This window comes from Cervus elaphus, chromosome 8, assembly GCF_910594005.1.
Source record: "Cervus elaphus chromosome 8, mCerEla1.1, whole genome shotgun sequence".
NCBI classification, from domain to species: Eukaryota; Metazoa; Chordata; class Mammalia; order Artiodactyla; family Cervidae; genus Cervus; species Cervus elaphus.
Window position 1 is genome coordinate 3708628 of NC_057822.1, and position 5066 is coordinate 3713693.

The window sequence follows — 5066 nt, forward strand, 5'->3', positions numbered from 1 at the left end:
GAAGGAAAGTTATGACCAACCTAGACAGCATATTAAAAGGCAGAGACATTGCTTTGTCAACAAAGGTCCATCTAGTTAAAGTTATGGATTTTCTGGTAGTCATGTATGGATGTGAGATTTGGACTATAAAGAAAGCTGAGCGCCAAAGAATTGATGCTTTTGAACTGTGGTGTTGGAGAAGACTCTTGAGAGTTCCTTGGACTGCAAGGAGATCCAACCAGTCCATCCTAAAGGAGATCAGTCCTGGGTGTTCATTGGTTAGGACTGATGTTGAAGCTGAAACTCCAGTACTTTGGCCACCTGATGCGAAGAGCTGACTCATTTGAAAGGACCCTGATGCTGGGAAAGATTGAGGGCAGGAGGAGAAGGGGATGACAGAGGATGAGATGGTTGGATGGCATCACCGACTCAATGGACATGGGTTTGGGTGGACTCTGGGAGTTGGTGATGACAGGGAGGCCTGGCGTGCTGCGGTTCATGGGGTCGCAAAGAGTCGGACACGACTGAACTGAACTGAACTGAAAAAAGTTTGAACAATGTGAGAGTTGCAAGTTAAGTTTTATTTGGGGCGAAATGAGAACTGCAGCCTGAGAGACAGTGTTTCAATAGCTTTGAGAATCTGCCCTGGGAAGGCAAGGAGAGGAGCTAGGACTGTATCGGAGTTTTGCAACAAAGGGCAGGTAGTGGTGAATATCAAAAGCTTCTTGTAAATGAGTGGAAATCAGGTATCCCAAGTTAAGGAATTTTGCGCCTTTCTATGTATGGAGAGATGCAAGAGTCTGGGCATGCTGAAATCATTCCTTCGATTTGCACCTCACCTATCTGGGTCTAGCATCTTGTGTTTTCACACCCTGAGTCTCCCCAGGGCTCACCATAGGGAGTGGCTGCAGTCTGATGGCTGCTAGATGGCAGGTATTCTTTCCTTCGAAGTTCCCTTAGGGCTCACCAGCTCACCATCTGCGCAGGCTGCAATCACTGATGACTGCGACATCCTTTGTTTACTGATATGGCAGGAAATATTCCATTTCTTAGAACTCATACGGTTCAGGAGAAAGAAGATCTCCTCTTTCCCTGAACGAGGAAAGACTGGCAAAGACTCTCTCCTTGACCAAACTTCAGTCAGGCTGCTCTGAGACCTTTTCTCAACTTGCCCTCAACCTGCGGGCTTCTGTATTCATCTATGCATCATTCCTGTGTCTTAGCAATGCATGCAAGGTAAGTCTTTTCAGTCGTGTCCGACTCTTTGCGACCCTATGGACTATAGCCCACCAGGCTCCTCCGTCCAAGGGATTCTCCAGGCAAGAATACTGGAGTGAGTTTTAGCAAGAATCATGCTATATCAATTTAGTGAAGATTCCCACCTTTCCTCAATATCTGATGAAATTTCTCACCCCACCTGCCCTGCCCCACCACCCAGCTCACAGGTGATATCTGACCACCATGACCTGTCTTTAGCAAGAATCCTGTTAGGTCAATTTAGTAAAACCCCCTACTCTCTCAGCAAGTTTCTATCCACTGATTCCCCCCACCCTTCTCCTTAGTTAGAAACCCCCACTTTTCTTTGTTCTTAACATAACTCAGCCCAGGGACTTCCTCCGGCGGTCCAGTGGCTAAGACTTCACGGTCCCAACGCAGGGGGCCTAGGGTCCATCCCTGGACAGAGAACTAGATCTCACATGCCACAACTGAAGACCCCTATATGCACAACTGAGGCTGAAGCTCCTGCCTGCCACAACTAAGGCCTGGTACGGCTAAATAAATGAAAAGAAGAAAAAAAAAAAAAAAAAACTGAGCCCAGTTCTATTCTCTTTTCCCCCTGTTGCGATAGTTAACAAAATCTACTTTCACCACTTTAACTTCTGCCCGGTTCTGATTTTCTGCACCATCTCTGCCCAGAGGTTGGTCAGCCTTCCATTCTCACTCCTGTTCTTCAGACCCTTCCAGGGAGTGGCTGTCAAGTCTTTTCTAGAACTTGGGTGACACCTAGTGGTCACATAGATGATGATGATGTTAGTAGCTCAGTTGGGTCAGACTGTGACCCCATGAGCTGTAGCCCGCCAGGTTCCTCTGTCCACAGAATTCTCCAGGCAAAAATACAGGCGTAGGTAGCCATTCCCTTCTCCAGGATATCTTCCTGATACCCAGGGTCCGAACCCAGGTTTCCTGCATTGCAGCCGGATTCTTTACCGTCTGAGCCACCACGGAAGACAATGGGCCACTATCGGTCACCATCCAGGCTTTGCTCCACACCTGATGCCCCTCTGGGTCTGAACCCAAAGTGAGAGACGCTGCCCAGGCGGGCGATGCCCAAGAGAGCACTAGGAAATTGTCAGTGTCACTGCACCTTAGCATCGCCATCAACACACATCTCACAAGGAGCCGACCGGGCGCAACACGGACTCTGTCGCTCAAGGGCCACTTGGCCTTGGGTTAGTCACCCCACCCACTCCCAGTCTCCACCTGCCCTTTCTGTAAAACGTGGGTAATAATGACGAGCATAGTGGGGTCTGAGAACCACAGGAGGCCACGGAGGTGGATGCTGCCAGCACAAGGCCTGGGGTCGAGGCTGGAAAGTCAGCACTGGAGACGGGGGCCCTGGGCTGCGTGTTGGGACAGAGGTCCTGGTGGCCAGGTCCGCAAAGGGCGGTGGGTGGGAGGAAGGAAGATGCTGATGGGGATGGATGGCCTGTGACCTTCTCCGGCACATGGGAAGCTGGCAGATCAAAGCTGTGGTTTAGCAAGAAAACCGGGCTCTCTGCACAAGGCTGCTGGGGGGTCGGGGAGGGGAGGGAGAGGGGGAGGCAGAAGGAGGAGGGAAGGAGGCAGCTTGGTGCCCTAGACCCACGGCCGGGCACCTGACGCCTGCCCAGCTCTGACCTGACCCAGCCTGCCCAGCTCTCCACGCTCAGGGCCGGCTGTGAACGCAGGAGGCGGCCCTGTCCTCCCCGGAGGCTGGCACAGAAACAGCGCTGTCAGCTTCCCTGGCTACGGCTTCTGACGAGCAGCTGATGCTGCCAGCTCTGGCCACCAGCAAAGCTGGGCATCGGGAGGAGGGGGTGTGCACACGCGCCTGGAACCCCGCTGCCCTCCTGCCCCCAGGCTGGCAGTCTGGGGTCTCAGGATGTCGGGGCCCAGGAAGAAGAGCCAAGTGTATTAAGCACTTCCTGCAGCCGGCACTGGGCTCAGAGCTCTGCGTGTGCCAACTCGGCTAACCCTCCTCAAACCCTACGAGGCAGGGGCTATTCAGAGCTTTGTTTCTAGGAGGAGGAAACGGGCCCAGAGAAGCCAAGTTAGTTACTCGAGGTCAAGCAGCAGAAGCAGGGTTTGAACCCCAACTGCAGAACCTTAGCCTCAGAGAGCAACCCGTCAACTCCCCGGCCCTCATTGCGAGAAAGGGGATGGGAAAGAAGAAAGTTAGAATCAGAAGACACGGGTTCCCATTTCAGCCCCACCTGCCGGCTCAGACCCTCTGTTTCCATCTGTGAAATGGGGATGACGCTGTCCTGAGATCCTGCTGCTGACCAACAACATGAGGACAGGTGAAAGGGGGCTTCAGGAAGGGTCAGGGGTATACGAAGCCTGGTTCTTCATTATCATAGGAAGCCTGGGGCCCAGAAAGAGGAAGGGGGCTTGTGTGCGGTGGTCCTCACTCCAGGGTCCTTCACAGGAGACCCTGGCCTTCTCTCCAGCCCCCTCGCTCACTGGCTCCCAGCCCCCTCCATCTCCACTCCTGCCTCCAACTCACCTTCACCCGTGGCCTCCGGGGCAAGAGCCTCTCCTCCCTTATCTCCTGCCTGGCTTCTGCTCATTCCCTCTGCCTCGCCCTCTCTCCCTTCTGTCTGCCTTGCCTGGCTTACTCCCAACTCACATTCAGGTCTAGAAGCCTCTGCTGACCAGCAGGCCTGGATGGGGTACCCCCAGGTATGTCTGCATCTGGGCGGCCCACTCCTCACCTGTCTCCAGCTCAGCTGTGAGCTTTAGGTGTCAAGGGGAGAGGGGGCCTCCTATTCCCACTGAACCCCCAGCATCCAGCCCTGTCTCAGCACACTGGGCATCTGGGCATTGAGTGAACGCACGAATGAATGAATGAAACCACACAACAACTTGGTGGCTCAGTGGTAAAGAATCCGCCTGTCAATGCAGTTGACAAGGGTTCAATCCCTGGGTCAGGAAGATCTCTGAGAGGAGGAAATGGCAACCCACTCCAGCATTCTTGCCTGGGAAATCCCATGGACAGAGAAGCCTGGCGGGCTATACAGTCCACGGAGTCGCAAAGAGTTGGACACGACTTAGCGACCACAAACAAACAATAACCAAACCCAGAAGCTCAGCTTCCCCGCAGGGCAAGTGTAAATCCCGGGGCAGCCTCCTCCAGTACCCTTCCCCCTGGTCTCTCCAGAACTGGATTCTTTCTGGGATGAGCCTGCGGCAGGAACCTTAGGGCGAGGAGAGTCAGCTAGGCTCAAGTCACTGTCCTTCCACGTGTCAGCTGTGTGGCCTTGAGCCTCGGGCAGCTGGGGATTTATCACTTCTGTTCAGTTCAGTCGCTCAGTCATGTCCGATTCTCTGCGACCCCATGGACTGCAGCACGCCAGGCCTCCCTGTCCATCACCAGCTCCTGGAGTTTACTCAAACTCATGTCCATTGACCGTCATGGCTGGGCGGTCTCCCATCCTCCTGCAGGCCTCCCTGGGCTTTTTCTCTTGGCGGTGGCAGTGTTCTGAAAGAGGGTGTGCACTGGGCCTCCTGCGTCCTCGCTGGGGAACTGGTGGGCCACCACTTCCATCATGTTTTATGGACCGCAGTAAGTCACAAGGCCAGTTCAGAGTTCAGATTCACAGCGGGGGGAAACAGACTCTACCTCTTGATGGGAAAAGCTGAGCATTAGGACAAGGAAGCCTGGCGTGCTGCACCCCACGGGGTCGCAAAGAGTCAGACGTGACTGAGCAACTGAACAACAGACTGAGGGGTGAGGATACAGAGAGGGAAGAACAATGATGGTCATTTTTTTTTTAACCAAAGAGTCTTTATTTATTTATTTATTTTAATTATTTGGCTTCCTTGGG